We start from the raw sequence: 16,963 nt of genomic DNA, 5'->3' as shown, positions 1-16,963 counted from the left end.
TAATGAGCACTGGGTGTTATATAAGACTGATGAATCACAGACCTGTACTCCTGAAACAAATAATACATTATATGTTAACTAATTGAATTTAAATTAAAAAATAAATTAAAAAAATTAAAATAAAAGTCTTTGACTTAGAAGTCCCACCCCTAGAAATTTGCCCTAAGGAAATAGTTGGATAGATGTGTTACCATAAACAAACAGGATGTTAATTACCAGAGAGTTTACAGTACTGATAAATTTGAAATGACCTGAACATTTATCAATAGGAATTTGTTAAATGATTATGGCATATCTACACAATGAGAAGTATGACACCATGAATTAGAATGATATGGCTCTATATTTGTAGACATGGAAAAAGAGATGTTTATAGACTAGTAAGTGGAAAAAGACTTTGTGACCTCTGATTCTACAGAGGAGGGGGACGTGTGTAGTGCGCGTGTGTGCGTGTGTCCGTGCGTGTGTGTGTGTGTGTAAGCATGCACACAGAACAAATCTGAACAGTGCAATTTTTACAGAAATTATTATTTTTTTTTTAATTTTAATTTTTTTTTTTTTAAAGATTTTATTCATTTATTTGACAGAGAAAGACACAGCAAGAGAGGGAACACAAACGGGGAGTGGGAGAGGGAGAAGCAGACTCCCCGACGAGCAGGGAGCCCGATGCGGGACTCGATCCCGGGACTCCAGGATCATGACCTGAGCCGAAGGCAGTCGCTTAACCAACTGAGCCACCCAGGCGCCCTACAGAAATTATTTTTGAGTAGTGTCAGCTTAATTTTAATCTTTATACTTCTCTGTGCTTTCTGAATTTTCAGGAAGGAGTATGCATTATTATTTCCTTAATTAGAAAAAAATTCACATCAACAAAAATTCTCCAAGAACTAGCTAGTGAGAGCTGGTTATCTTCTTCCTTTAGTTTTAACCCTCTAGTTAAATCTGATACCACTTTCTTTCTTTCTTTTTTTATACCACTTTTTTCTTCATGACATCTGCTGTGCTGGGTCCTCTACCATGGGCTTCTCAGAGGTTGAGGTGTTCAGGTTATTTCCATTTTTTTTTGGAAGCTCTTAGCATACATGTATGTGTTTTTTAAAGGAGAAATAACTAAAGAGGGTTCCAAAATCTGTAGTCTATTAGAACTATTCTCATGTAACAAATTACTGCTTTTATCATCAAGAAAAACATTGTATACAATTGTATATAACAAATAGGATTCGTGGGGAAAGTCGGCTTGCACTGCATACAGACCATCCCATAGCATAGCGTACAGTACAGTGGTGGAGTGCAGGCCTATGATTGGCTTTAAAGTGGTATCGTGAAGTCCCTCCTCTTCCAACTCTATCTGGCTGTATACATCTTTGGAGATAATATCAGAAATCAAAATATCCAAAATCAAAATTTGAGGCCCTTTGGGAATGTGTGCCTAGAGTCATGGGGCCCTCCTGATACCGTTGTAAGGGGCTCTGTCTCTGTCCCAAGCTAGACTAGCTCAGCACAACGGCGTACTCCGTTCTACCCAGCCCACGTTTCCCTCAGTCTGGCTTGTCCAGGCTGTACTCTGAGTCTCTGGGCTTAGAGCTCCCAGAATAGAGTCTAGGTGCCCCTCAGGCTATTTCAACCCAACAGCTTTTACACCGGAGAGGCTGGCCCTCTGAGAAGCCTGGCTGCCTGGTGCAATACGGAGAGGGCCCGACAGCACACTGCCATGCTGTGGCTTCTCTGGGGCCTGGAGAACCAAAGTGATTCAGGGGCTGTGGCAGGACAACAACGTCCATGATGGACAACTACAGTGCTAGGGCTGGACGAAGGAACGTTAGACACCTGTCTGTGTCCAGGAAACTCCAGATACAGCCCGAGAACCATAGCTGCACTAACGTGACATCAAGATCCAGACCACAAGTGGGAGTCACGTCAACATCTCTCTATGACGGGGAGACTGGGCCTTGCCCAGATGCCACATCTGAATGACTGAGCAGGCTAGGCTTCTGCATCTTCAGCAAGACAGAGATGGCTCACTCACACAGCGACTTCCTGGAGCAGAACCAGCTGAGCCAGCTGCCGTGATGCTTCCTGTGCCAAATTCCTCTGTAAGCGGCACAGAAGCGTTCACTGGGAACTCAGAGTCCTCAAGCGGCTTCCACGGTGAAAACTGAGCAAGGGGGACCATCACAGAAGAAGAAACAAATTTAAAACACATCAAAGTCTCTCTGCAAGCCGTACGACCTACAGGTGCCATCAGGAATGGACACAACAGACAGACAAGTCTGGCAAGTGGTGCCACAGGGCAGATGCTCTGAAAAACATGTTGTTTTAAAGATTTTATTTATTCATTTGTGAGAGAGGGAGAGAGAGAGAGCACAGCAGGGGGAGCAGCAGGCAGAGGGAGAAGCAGGCTCTCCGCGGAGCAGGGAGCCCGACGTGGGGCTCGATCCCAGGACCCTGGGATCATGACCTGAGCCGAAGGCAGATGCTTAACCGACTGAGCCACCCAGGCGTCCGTGAAAAACATTTTTTGTTTGCTTTTGAATCTTCTATTCAGTGACATCAATAGTCCATCAAGCCCTCTCCCTTATTTGACTTATAAATTAATTTATGTAAAAAGCTCTATTATTACACAAATTAATTTCCATTTATCTCCACACCCCCCATGCTACTTTCATTAGAGGCAATCATTTTAATGTATTTAGTGTGGATATTTTAATTGCAAGCATTTTTGCAAAACATGCAATGTTTTCTGTTCTTGGATTTTTAACTTACATGAATGGTTACATTAAGCATCTCATTCTGTTTTCCGGCTTTTCCACTAGACTTGAGTGTGGCTGTGTGTTGCTAGATTCCATATTGCTGTATGTATATCTAATTCATTGTTCCTGGCTACTGCCTAAGGTGCCAATCCTGTGCCTCCACAACACGTTACCCGTTTGCTTTCCAGTGATGGACAGACACCCACAAATAATGTTGCAGTTAACATCAGTGCATATGTCTTCCCATAGACCTGTGTGAGAGTATCCCTGGGACATATACCCCGGAACCATATTGTTGGAACACGAGATGTGTGTATACTTCATTTGACTAAATTCTGCAAGATTGCTTGCCAGAATGGTTGTACCAATCTATATGTGCATTAGCATTCTGTGAAAACCCCTCTGTCTCCACATCCCCAGGGGAGAGATCATTTTCAAGAAGTAGGTCACAATATGGAGCCCTTCCCTTTTAGACTATGGACCTTTTCTGTCTTTCTCCCAGGCTGGATGTCTGAGCTCACAGCACCCTAGGAGCTCCTGGGAATCGGTACTGAGAATGCCCATTGCTAGTGCTTCCCGGAAAAAAGATGAATTCATGTGCCTATTGCAAGTCAGTCATTCAGCAAATGTTTATTGAGTGCCTACTATGTGCAAAGCTCCATTAACTAATGGAGAAAATCTCGTGTGGTTTAGAAATTAATGGGGAAGAATGGGATTGATTTAAATTCTTTTTTTTTTAAGATTTTATCTATTAATTATTTGTCAGAGAGAGAGAGAGAGAGAGAGAGAGGGCACAAGCAGGGGGAGTGGCAGGCAGAGGGAGAAGTAGGCTCCCGCCGTCCAAGGAGTCCGATGGGGGACTCGATCCCAGGATCTCGGGGAACATGAATGGTATTGATTTAAATTCTTCCAAATAAATAACCATAAGCACACAAGGTTATAAATGCTAATTTCAGGATGCTGTGGGGAACCTTACCTAAACAAGAATGAAAGCATCACAGGGACAGGGAGTTTCAATACTGTGCTCCGAAGACTGCCTGACATCAGGCACTTGGCTCTTGTAAATATTTGCTGAATGAATGACTAAATGAAAGAGGATCAGTGTTTAGGGCGGGCCTCCCTACGAACATGGCGCTCAAACTAAGCCTTGGAAGATGAGCAGGGGTTAGTCAGGACGACGTGATGGTGGCGGTGCCGCTGGTGGGGGTACCAGGAGCTCCCCTGGGTAAGGAGTTGGAGATGGGTGCATAATGTCAGCAACACCTAAACCTGTCTGTGCAAATACCGTCACCCGCTGCCACAGGCACGGTGCCCCGGAATGCCGATCCCTCTTCTCAATAAGGCTGTTGGGACCGAGGTCAGACCTGTGAGGCAGAGCCATAAACAGTAATGGGAAATCCGATAGCCACGAGCGGAAGACAATGTTTCTATAGCATGAGTTGGGGAAAAAATGTTTTTTTGCAGTATAGGAAAAAGAGAACAAGTTTAAAATCAGACCCCTGAATTTGAATCCTCCTGCGCTCTCTCTTAGCATCTAAGTAAACATGTACAAGTGACTTCACTTCCTTGAGCTTCCTCATGAGCAAAAAATAGGAAGGATGATACCAACTTTATAGGGTTTTTGAGAAAATTAACTGAGATATGTTATATCTCTAAGACACTATATAATAATATTTATGTTAATGATAGCAGCTAGTGTCGAACACTTATTTGCTAAGCACTTTACTTAAATTTTCGCTTCTACCCCTAGTACCTATTTCGGAGGGTTCTGTGCACACATAAGCACTTAGTGCCTGGTACAAAAAGCCCTCAAAAAAATGTTAGCTATTATCTAACATAAATAGTATAAATATTCCTATCTTACAGATGAAGAAATCGGGGCTTAGAGAGTTAAATAACTTACCTGAATTCACATATCTATAAGTGGCAGAAACGAGATCAAACGATCTCAGCCTCTGTGCTTTGTACCTGGCACCCAGCGGTCCTCCAAATACATGTTAGCCTCTCTTCCCAGCCATCTCCTGGCCTCCTGTTTTCCTCTCTTGAGGAGTAGTTAGCAATGAGGAGCCCCACAAAGGCCTTCAAGGGTGGACAGAACTATTAGTACAGGGCATCTAAGTATTCCTCCGTATGCACATACACAGAACTTATAGGTATTTCTGTCGAATGTGGAAGGCAGGCCATAAATATTGTAACTGGCCCTAAACAGACACAACAGAATGTGCTAGCTTACTCCTGGGCACTCTGAACCTTCATGACAAATATCAGTGGATTTTGAAAGCCTTGTTTAACACTGGAGGTAATTTAAATTAGGAGATACTGAGTCACTTCTTCATTTTCCCTTGAAAAAATCAGAGCATTCTAGTATGGTGCCTGATAATTACTACCTATTTCATTTCTGAAGGAATCCAAAATTGGGCAGAATCTAGGTCGCAGAATTCCAGATAGTCGCTTGAATTTTCTTTTAAACAAAATAAACCCAAGGCATGAAGAAGCTCAAGTATTCCAGAGAAAGGATAAATCATTTGAAAGAGACATATGGGAGCCTGAAGAATTCTTTTCTCTCCCTCTCTCTCCCTCTGTGTAACTTATTTTCCAAGAAAGATTTCACTCAGATGGAATAATCTGTTTCCTGAGAGAGTCCAGGAATTCTCCTGGGGTCTCTTGAGGCTCTCGTTGAAGGTACAGTGATTAACTCAGTCCAGATGAAGAACCAAATGTTTTCTATTCATTCTTCCCAGGCTCCCTTCTCTTTCTCTCCCCTTCCTCTAGCTCTTTGAGTTTTTAACCCTGTGATCTCTTCCTAGCACATGCATCTTCAGAGAGTGTACTAACCAGAGATGGAAATGATTTATTTTACAAGATGGTCTAGATATCTTGGGCTTTCAGCCAGCCACGAAAAGGACTTCTGACAGCGTGGAAACATGCAGACCCAGGGAAGAAAATCCTCATACACAGTATGGAGTGGTTCCTGACCAGATTTGTGGAGACTTCACCCACGCTCTCAGAAAGGAGCTCAGACTTCTGTTAGAGGAAAATTGCTGAAATCACACACACACACACTCGGAGTAGGAGAAAGGAAGATGGAGGGAAAAAATGGGGATGATTTAGATCAGGTGCAGTTCATATTCATGGTATACTAGGCAGAACTTAAGGGAATAGCATGATGAATGAAAATCTAAAATAAAATTTTTAAACCTTGAAAAAAATACAGAATCTATTTTTCAGGATGAGTATAAAAACTATAGAAATTGTGTTTAATCATATTATATTTCCAACTGGAGATGATTACATAGAACAACTTGTGAAATGAATCCTTTCCATCTCTGGTTAGGATACTCCTTTTTCTCCTGAATTGGAGCTCCACAATGAGATGTGTGTGTGTGTGTGTGTGTGTGTGTGTGTGTGTGTGTTGAATTACTATCTACATAAATGGATACTACGTGTCATATTGATTTTCTGGTAATTCAACACTAATTCCAGGCAAAGCACCCTGGGAAATTCCAGACTTATGAATGCTTTTCTGGAAGGGCACAATCAAGATGTGTAGAAATCCAGCTGTATTTCAAACAATTCCTGGATTCTTTTTAAAAGTAGGAAACAGAATTCCTGCATTGGTTTTTCTCCTCTTTAAGCAAATGCCTTTCATTAAATTGCTAGTATTTTAAGAATTTGACCTAATCCTCAAAATACTTCAGTAGGGAATGTGACAAGTGTTACCACTACAATTCTCCAGAGATTAAAGAGAATGCACTTAACAGGCCAATGGTACAAGTGAACATAAATGCCAAATTTCATGACTCATAGGATAGTGAAAAGTCCATGACACATGATCATTTCCTTGCCTCTAGAAATCAGAAATAAACTGTGCTTCACTTAACTTTAAAACAAGTTTTCTTTAATGAAAATAAAAGAAAGCCGTTCTGTTAGATTCTTTTTCACGCAGCACCAAATCATTCAGTCAACTTAGTGAAGAGAAAAGGGAGACAATCTAATTCAGCTGGCATTAAATAAGGAAAAATAACCCAAAGTTGGGTCATTTAGCTGCAGAGAGATAGATGCTTCCTCCACCTGAATAGTCTCCTTTTCCCTGCTGTCATTCCTCCAATTTCATGCACTTTATTTCAGGTCATTTGAGCTCAAGCCAATAGTAGCACCACCATCACTCCTACTACTAGAAAACAGGAATAATGAACATGAGCACGTGCCCCTCTAGGCTCTTTGCCTATAGAAAGGGATACTATTATCATTCCCATTCTACGGAGGAGGAGACTGGCTTAAAGAGTGTTGAGTAAATTGCCCAATGTATTGAGTGTTGAGTAAATCGCACGCCAGTGAAAATGGAAGAGCAGGGTCCAAACCGAGGGCTTTGCAAAGTTGAAATCTTCACGAAAGGCTCAAAAGTTGACCATTTGCTAACCTCCCCTATGATTAAACAGTTCACTGAGGTGTGACCCCTCCCACGCTCATCTGCATTTCAGTAAGGACTGGATTAAAATGGAAACTCTATCAGGGTAGGGATTTGGTCTATTTTTATCCCTGGTGCTTAGCAGGTGGGGTAGATGATCCATGATCAAAGTTGGCTTCATGGGCAGTGGCATGGGGCCCCCACTCAGAAGGACTCCACACTTGGTGTTAATGCTCTGTAGTCACCATCTTGAAATTCTTGGTGATCCTATCTTTGAATCTGTGTTTTGTAGATGGAGTCTGATGGGACAGTGGAGCATGGGCAGGACACTTTGAGCCTCTGCTCACATGTGGTCCCACTTCCCACCACCTCTGCGCCTCCTGCCTCTCTGGGTTCTTGGCTGCCCACTCCCCACCTGTAGTGCTCTGGGTGGCAAGTAAGGTAGGTGGTCTGGGTAGGGGGATTGTGACTCTGGCTGGGGTCTGGGCATGGATGCCGAAAGGTTGAAGAGGGGTACCTGTGCCCAGCAGCATCTCCCCAAAGGGCATGGCAGCAGCTGTCCCACCTTGGACGGGTAGCTCCACGAGTGCATTTAGTGGGCGACTCCACCGCGGCAAGCCTTTCACCCACACCTGATGTAGGAGCCAAGCGCATCCTGGTGCGAAGGCTGCAGTGCCTTTGGAGGACTTGCTGGTCCCCAATATATCAGGCGCAGTGCTACACAGTGAGTCCAGAATGGGGCCCGAGGTGCCTACAGAGATCACATTTCCCCAGGCGCATCCCTGTACCCAAGGGAGCATGACATTAAATAGCAAAATTAAATTAAATCAGATGAGTTTAAATGCAATTAACAATATTAAATACACATTGAATAAAACACCATGACAGATCAGGAGAGAAACCACAAAAGAAAAAGGTTAATATTTTAGTATCATTTTTTAACAATTATTTTATTTTTAAAGATTTATTTATATTAGAGAGAGAGTGAGAGGAGGAGCAGAGGAAGAGAGAGAGAGAAGCAAACTCCCCACTGAGCATGGACACTGATGCAGGGCTCCACTAGGGGCTCCATTTTCGAGACCCTGAGACCATGACCTGAGCCGAAATCAAGAGTCGGAGGCTTAACTCACTGAGCCACCCAGGTGCCCCTGGTATTTTAGTATCTTTAATCATATTTTCCCCTGCTTTTTGAATGGAGACCATACATTTTCATTTTGCAAAGGGCCTCACAAATTATATAGCTGATCCTGTCAATAATTATGTATTAAGTTAATAGTTTGGACTCTTGGAAATCAAAACTTTTAGGTCTTGAAGGAATAAAGCACGAAGATCCAGAAACAGCATCTTGGACTGGAAGGTTTTCCTTCAGGTGATATTCCCCAGGAACAACAGATGAGAAACATACACCCAAGAACTTCTTGACAATCAGAGCTAGAATGGGCCATCTACAAACATCTAAGTGAAATCTCTCACATGGTAACTGTGGCTTCCATAGGCAAATTGACCAGTAGACATTTATTATTTAGCCAATAAGGTCTTTAGGAGTCAATATGATTGCTTTTTGGCATGTCATTTTCTAGTTTGGACCCACTTCCTGTGTTGCCCTATTATCTCACATTTGGTGGCTTCTCATAATTCTCACACTCGTGCATATGAAGCCTGGCCCCTAGAACGTTTGTGTGTTTTATTCCTATTTCCAGTATCACATTTAGGAGGATCCGTCATGCTTTCTTTTAGGGCTGTAATTCTATGAATCTGATACCAAAAAGAGTTCACAAATCCCATGAGGTATCCAAGGGAAGTATTTATTATGGGGTGTGATATTTTTATATTCCCCTCTTCTCTACTGGACTATGGACTTTATTTAAGGACACATGTATTAGTCATGGTAGTCTAACTCCTGAAACAAATAAACCTCAACTCTCACAGTGGCTTAAAATAATAAGGGTAGGTTTGTTGCCCTCATGTCTGGTCCAATGGGAGTTAGTTGGGGTTGATTTACTTCACACAGTCATTCAGGGTCCCAGGTTCTTCCATCCTGTGATTTCCTCAGCTGCTACGTCCTCTGAATCTTCTACTGGTTCATTAGCATTTGGCTGATAGATGAGGAAAAATACAGCCCATTAGGGGATTGTGAGAGATTTTTAGGGGTCAGGCCAGGAAGTGATATATATCACTCCCACCCACATTCTACTGGCCTAGACTGTCACCTGGCCCTACTTAACCTCGGGGAAGGTTGCCAGGCCTTAGGGATTTCCCTTCTAGTGAAGTCCTTTTTTGAAAATTCAGATACAGGGAATGGTCAGCTAACGGTCTGTTTTTGAGCCTGTCATCTACATTTGAACCTTGCCCTACCCTAAGTTTAAATCCCCCTCTGCAATTTTACTAGCTGTATAACCTTAGGCAACTTATTTAATCTTCTCTTAGCCTATTTTCATCTAGCTGTGCGCCTAGAACAAGAAGGAAATAGATTTCACTGGGATTGTTTTTGTTGTTGCGGTAAGGATTGTGTGGTGTTTTCTTTATATATATGATGGCTGGCACTAGGAAGGATTCAAAAAATATTTTCCAAATGAAGAAATAAATGAAGTGGGCTCACTAGGATGGGGCGGACTCTGGGAGCAAAAGGAAAATTCTGATCTGGGTAGATTTAAAATGAGAGGAGGAGTGTTATTTAGAGAAAAAAGAATACAAGGGGTTGACTGGAATTATTGGTTTGTTGTTTGTCCTCTGATCCAGTGACTAAGTAGCTAATGTCATGTTCAAACTCAATCTTCTCTCCCCCATTTACTCTTCTTCTTTTAGTGAATTGATTTTTTCCCTATTAGATTCCTTTCTTCTCATATTTGTCCATTCTCCAAAGACTGTGCCAAAGGTCTTCCAAATTCTGATCCTGCTCTTTCTGTGGTGTCATCAATTGCCTTAAAAATACCCTGCAAGACATTAGTGGCTCAGCAGAGCATAATAAACTTCAGCTTGGCTTTAGGACAAAAGAAATGCCACACAGACATAGACTTCAATGACACATCTTCCATAAAATAAGCTGTCCCCTAAGTGGGGAGAATATAAATGCAGCACACATTATTGTAGTAGCAGATCCTCATCTCCACCCACAAACTCGAGTATGCCAGAATTATTCCCTTGGCATTTTCTCATTTCCTTTAAATCAACTTCATTTTTTCCCATCCCACCTGTCTGGTGCAGAGTTTCATTTTAGACATTATTAGAGGCTGAATCTGCCCAGAATCTGGGTTAGAGCCCAGAACCGGGAGAAGGTCCTTTAACCTCTAGTTTGTCCCAGTTCCTCCTGAGTTCTGCATTGCCCAAACCAGAGTCCAGATGTTCTGGCTTCCCTGACAGGCCTGCGCTCAGTGCCTCAGTGGTCCAGGATCCCAGAAATACCACGTGACCATTCTGTGTGAGGCCTTGTCTATGTGGAGTTATTCAGAGAGTCTAGATTGGAAGTTAATGGTGGAGAAGAATACAATCAATGATTAGTAGTAAGGTTTGGTGTCACTCCCTTGATTACTGCTAATGTCACTGTTACCCAGATTGCTTTTGCAACATCAGTGCAAATGTCAACATAGTGACTATCGATGGGAAGACCTCAGCTGTCTTGCTACGAAGTACTTTTTAGGGAGACAAATTCCATGGCACCTAAGAATCTAAGTTCACACCATGGTAAGGAGTTTGAAAATAAGTTATATATGATGTTAAAGCAAAGAAACCCAAAGCCGAGTAGGATGGGGTAAGCTCAAGTCCAACATATAAGCAACAAACCTAAAGAATCTTTGACCCAATATCCAAACCTGGATTCAATACCCCCACTTGCTTTTCTGCTCTATTTCATTCATCTGTTATAAGAATTATAATTATGTAGTTATATTACATTATTGTTTACTAATCTAATTATAGTTGTCAATCTAAACATGAAAGTAGCAGGAATAGTCTCCGTAAGTTCAGACATTACTTTCTTTGCCCACAAAATAAACATGGCCATTTTACAAAGAATTAAACTTGAGTTTCTCAAGGATGTTGTATTCCAATCATTACCAAATATTGTGTAAAAGTCCCACTAAGAAATTAGATTTCACCCCCTGGATCACTTGGAAAGAGTAATAATACCACCTTATGTATGTAGCAAAGCAACTGTACATCAGCCAGTTTGATCATCATCCCAGCTCAGTGTAATAGTGATAGAGTAGCTTATTATTAATCCCATTATGCAGAAGGGAACACTGAGAAATTATGTGATTTGCCCACGGTCATATATTTATTAAGTGGAAGAAATGGGACCATAACCCAGGCTATTGTTTAAAAGCCTTTAATCCTTTCTGTTCTCTGTTCATGTACATTTTGGCTCTGTTAAATTATGTTGTTTTTATTTTCCCATTAGCTCAAGAACAACATCCTTAGTAGAACATCTGGATTTAATATTCTTTTACAAACTCTTCAGAGTCTATTCATTTGAATGAAGGGCTTTTGTCAACAGTTAACCCTTCAGACTGCCTCTCAGAAAAGCAAAAGCAAGACAGTACAGATTTTGAACTACATTTTATAGTAACCAGGGAATAGATTTTACTTTCTAATTCAGTAGAATGAATTATTTACAGTCAAGATAGACCATTGGATCAAACTTTATCTCTTCAAGCACCAGACATTTCCAGAATCCAGAAAAGAGAAGGGGTCAGTCACTGAGATTGTTTGTTTATGTCATAATCCTGATCAGGCATCATTAGAATAGAGAAGATTTAGGAAGTCCGAGATTCCAACATATTTGCAGGGCGGGCAAAGACCTGAAGTCTGAGCATAGTAGGTAGGCCAAGGGAATATCGGTCTTCTGATGAGAAAGAAGGCAGAGGGGTAACACATGGATTCTAAGGTAGGTCTACAAATAGGCCCTGTTCACAGGGGTGGGACAGCAAGATGGGTAGCACAACAGGAAAAGGGCTCAAGCCAAGATCTCTGTCATGAGCCCCTTATATTCTATTAGGGAAGATATGACACGGCTACTGGGTGTTTGAACCAGGATTACAACCTAAGCAATCCAGCTCCAGAGTCCCCAGGCATTTAATGGCCCAATGCATAATCGGTAAGGGCATTTAGAGAAATGCCAACTGAGTATTACATGGGAACAGAAGGGGAGAGAGAGACAAGCAGATGCTATTCTGCCTGGGTGGAATAAGGAAAACTTCAGAGAATAAGGAAGGCTTCATGGAGAGGTGCATTTGAACGGGCTTGGATATTGGGGAACATTTTGATAGATGGAGAACAGAATATGAATGATGGAAAAAACCCACCTAAGACAGTTTAGGCAAAACAGAAACGTTTTGGCTTACATGCCTGAAAAATCTAGCAATGGTTGTGGCTTCAAGCTCAGTTTGATCAGGGCTCCTAGTAGCACTGTAGGGAAGGAAAAGAAACCTCTTCTCTGTACCCTCCTACCTCCTATGCTCTCTGGCTGGGGCCCTACAAATTAGACTGACAAAAAGCAGACTGACAAGAAAAAAAACCAACACATGCAGCATGCATGTACATAGGAGAAACTCAGTGACAAGTAACTCAAAGTGGTGGTTAGAACTTGGCGCTTATATAGCATCTTAACAAAGAAGAATAAATTTGTACAGAAGTGATTAGAAAAAGGAAAAGATTTTAGGCTTCCAAGGGCAGCAAATTGTGGGAAGGTAAATAAATCTATAGGGAAAACTAACAGAGGAAGGTTGGTTTGTGTAGGTCCATCTTGGTGCCAACTTTTTATCTTCTTCGTTGCCATAAGACTTCCACAGGAGAGGACAGTCCTCATTTCTCAGAAGTTTCTACTTTTAGTCAGATGATGGACCCTCCACGAAGGCTTCTTTCTGCATCCATTGATTCTCATTTTCCTCCAACTCAAAATAATCCTTTTGCCAAAGTGGCATATTTTGGGGTGGGGTATTTTGATTTCCTGCAGCATCTTCAGGACCTGGTTTCTCACTCTCTCTAAGCTCTGCTTTTGGCCATGTTGACCTCACGCTCAGACAGGCCTTCTCTTCCTGGTAGCAAGATGGCTGTCGTAGTCCAGTGGCAGGCAGACGGTCTCCAGGACTGCATTCTTAACCACGACACCAGACTTCCTCCTGTGTAAAGGAGCTTATACTTTATCCTGAGGAGACAAGTTCTTGTATGGAGGTAAAAATCAATTGCCTGTATGTTTCTGTGCCTCAATATCTGAATTTACCTCATACTTGCTCCAGCCTCGAGCTATGTTATCCTCTGTGGCTGTATGGGTAAGTGGGGACTGAACCTGTTTGACCAGGAATCAATCTGCAAATGGTTCACCAACTCAGAATGCTTTCAGAATCCCATCCCCCAAGAGGAAACACATTTAGAGCCATTCAGCAGGAAACCAAAGGACCTGTCACTGAATTCTGGAGGTCTTGGAGTAGGAAAGCAAACCAAGTCATCAACACTTGTGATAAATTTGCAGTCAAAACAAAAGAACCAATTGCTTGAGAATGGAGTTTGATGAGTTGAAGTTAGACTTTGTGAATTTAGACTTGTTGAGTTAAAAAAACAAACAAACAAATACCTATGTATGGCCGGATTCTGCAACTAGTTTCTATTTGCTCATTTTGCACATATTGATTACCTAATAAAACCCGATTAGTCCACCCTAAAGATTTTTGATGGCCCTAATTGTTTTTCTCCAGATGCGTAGTAGTTTCTCTCTCATCTACAGAGAGGAACACCAATCTACCAAATTTTCTTACTTAACAAACAGGGAGTCACTTAAATGCGTAAGAACTCTGCCAAGTGCAAAGACACACCTCCAGCCGGGGCAAACCAAGGAGGGCAGAATGACTGGTCACTACGGAACCACAGTGAAAAGTGACTTGGAGGCTTACTTCAGAATTTCAGCACAAGCTTCCCTTCTTACTGTAAGAGAAGTCTGTCATCCAGCACTATATGATGAATTCCTCTAAACAATAACCAAGGAGAGTCCAGGGCCCAGCTCCTGAGCAAACAGGTTTCTCCCTCCTCTAATGGTTAGAATTGGAATTTATTTGTAATCCTGGCGGTTTCAGAATCTCTGCCACCTCGGGGCCACAGAGTTTCAGGGAGATTGGAGGCTGCTGGTTCTAGACTTGTGAAACCTGGATTTGATTCCCAGCTCCACCACTTACCACCTGTGTAAACATGGCAAATACTTTACCTCTCTAAACCTCAGTTTACCCCAATATAAAATGGACATTACAAGAGTACCCAGTTTATGGGGTATTGTGTGAGGGCGTATTAAATAATATGATGCAGACAATAATATGCTGTTCAAAATATGCCACTTTGGCATAAAGATTATTTTGAACTAAAGGCAATTGAGAAATGACACAAAACAAAGCTTGCTCCCTTCCCTTTGCCTGCTTCAAAGCAGAGGGTAAATTTCCTTTTGTGCAGGTGTCCCCCCTGAGCCCCGCTCTAGTGCCAGGAGGGGCAGAATGACTTAATCACCCGAGACAACGCTAGACTCTTATCAGCCCAGTGATGGCACCCTAAAGGAATCTGCATTACAAACCTTACTAAAATGAACAACCCTTATCTTCCATTCGTTTCCGGTATATATTTTAACTTCCCACAAACTCAAATTCTTTTTTCTTTGGTCATGTCATATCTCCACATTTATCATGCTTCGTTAAAACGGTCTAGAAGCCTTACGGTCTGACTCCCTCTTTGGAATTATCACTTCATTTCTGTGAGACAACTCCCCCCCCCCCCACTGCATATTCATATGAAATAACCCTTTCCTCCTGCCAATCTGTCTCTTATCAGTTTATTTTTCAGGGCTTCAGCCACTGAACGTAAGAGGGTAAATGAAAACTGTTTTTTTTCTCCCCAACAAATATCACAGATCAGAAGGTTCGCTTATATCCTAGCATGGTACATACTCAGTTAATGCTAATGGTTTCTTCATGCTCAAGAAACACAAAACACCGCAAGTTACAAACATTATTCTTGTTTCGTTTCTGCCTAATGCCTCTTTGTCTTCCAGGTGGCTCTCCGTTAGCTGCAGCAGCCTGTGAAGCAAATTATTATTATCTTTTTCATAACATCATTCATACTGAACACTTACTGGGAGTTCAGTGTGTGCTGAGCCGCTGGTGTAAGCCAAGCACTATGATCATCCCTGCTTTGCAGATGGGGACTCCGAGGCTCCGAGATGCGAAAGAGCCTGGTTACAAGGCCTCGTGTGGCTCATTATTATGTGACACTACCTCCCCGGGGATGCGGCTGAAGATGGAGTTAAGAAATGATAAAAGAGAAGGTGAAGGAAAAAGATCTTTAGAAATGGTCACTTGTTAAACAGTGCCTTGCACTTGGCCGGTCCTTCAATATTTGCTCAATGAATGATTGACCAGAAATAAAATTAAATGAACAGCCATGGAGGCCGGTCTTCCTCTTGCCCACAGTGCTTCAGCCATTTCGATTTCATCCCACCCAGAACTTTGTAAAGATAGATTCCCCATCCATTTACCTTTAAGGCCTCCTCTATCAGGTCATCACATCACAGTGCTCTGTGTGTCACATTATGTCTTATGTTTTTCTCTCCCTCCTCCCCCCATATAATGTAGATGACAGACCAGCTGGCTGAGTAGATTAAAATCCATTTCTGCCCCTCTCTTAATGCAGCTCTGCGGCTTTGTTCTATTAGCAAGACCGGATGGAGTGTTTGTGAAACAGCAGTGAAATCTCTTGGAACAAAATGAGATCACTCTTGCAATGGTTCTGCTCCAAAGCATATTTATAAGCAAGTAAGTTCCACGTCATTCCTTTCCAATTCTCTTATCCATCAGCCAAGCACAGAGCTCTGGAAGATTAGATTATTTTAAAACTATCTGAATGTCATTGGCTGACACCAGGTGCTAATTTCTCTGGGCCAAATTGTTCACGTTCAGTCAGATTAAGGACTTCCATTAGCAGTTAAATGAAGTCTTCTCTGTCCTTGACCCTGTAATTAAGACAGATGAGGCTGTGACCCCAGACTGCATTTCTACATAGCTCAGAATTCAGTCCAATTGCCTGAGGAACCGCTATAAATATTAATAGAAAATCCCAAAGTTTCTTCTAGTTCTCTAGAGAGTGATTTCAAACAAGATATGGCTTTGCTTATGGTCCACAGGCCTGAGTCAGATCCCCCTTAGGCCACAATTTGGCAGATTACATTCTAGTAAGAAGTATTGTAGTTTTAGCCAGCTGAGATAGAGGGATCATCTGATGAGGTAATATGGTCACTCCTGAATGTCCTCAGAGTGGGAAAAGGACAGTCACATGGGCACTATCTCCCTTAGAACTGGGCAGGTAGGTCCCCCACGCTAGGCCCTTCCTCTGGCAAAACTCTCTCAACATAGTGAGGAGACATGTCCACCCTGAAGTCAGCCCCTCACCCCTAGATCACCCTCATGAAATGGCCTATAGCAAGTACCAGATCCTGCCCGGACTTCTGTCTTGGGTCTGTCCTCACAAAGGTAGCCATTGCCCTATGCACACCCCTAGGCCTGTGAGATGGCCAAGGAGTAGCTATTGGGCAGGCAGGAACTGGGGCAGAACTTGGACTTGAGGGCTGAGGGGTCCTCATGGATGCTCACATCGTTCCTGATGTGAAGACTAGAGCTGTCAGGGGGCAGAAGAGGGGAATAAGACACAGGCTTGAGTTTTGTACTTTTACCCTGGGCTCTGAAAATGGCGGGAGTAGGCCTGTAGGCAGAAAGGTGTGCAGGGACCCCCTCAAATGTGCAGGTTCATTAATTTGATTTTGATAGAGCACCAGAACACA

General features: G+C 42.4%; 1 protein-coding gene and 1 long non-coding RNA gene across 26 annotated transcripts in view; one reads left to right on the top strand and one right to left on the bottom strand.

Annotated features, from left to right (window-relative positions):
• LOC115940598 (uncharacterized) overlaps window positions 1-16,963 on the top strand; it is a 404,464-nt gene that overhangs the window by 171,697 nt on the left and 215,804 nt on the right. For 9 of the 25 annotated variants that reach the window (XR_014145785.1, XR_014145782.1, XR_014145779.1 and 6 more), the window contains 3 exons: window positions 7,451-7,599; window positions 15,328-15,454; window positions 15,820-15,941. The exons of 6 other annotated variants lie outside the window; for them this stretch is intronic. The gene's annotated coding sequence lies outside the window, so the exon portion shown is untranslated. Of the gene's footprint in view, window positions 1-587; window positions 670-7,450; window positions 7,600-15,327; window positions 15,455-15,819; window positions 15,942-16,963 lie in introns of those variants that run through there. 10 more of the 25 variants (XR_014145795.1, XR_014145780.1, XR_014145793.1 and 7 more) reach the window with 5 other exon arrangements.
• On the bottom strand, window positions 11,697-15,824 carry LOC145721840 (uncharacterized). The gene is made up of 3 exons (XR_014145804.1): window positions 15,665-15,824; window positions 15,263-15,420; window positions 11,697-13,274 (listed from the first exon to the last, which is right to left on the bottom strand). It is a non-coding gene; the product is annotated as an uncharacterized LOC145721840 (long non-coding RNA).

Source organism: Leptonychotes weddellii, chromosome 5 (genome assembly GCF_054177405.1).
Source record: "Leptonychotes weddellii isolate Sample4059 chromosome 5, ASM5417740v2, whole genome shotgun sequence".
Taxonomy (NCBI): domain Eukaryota; kingdom Metazoa; phylum Chordata; class Mammalia; order Carnivora; family Phocidae; genus Leptonychotes; species Leptonychotes weddellii.
The sequence above is the reverse complement of the archived record's forward strand: the minus strand, read 5'-3'. Positions and strand labels throughout refer to the sequence as shown.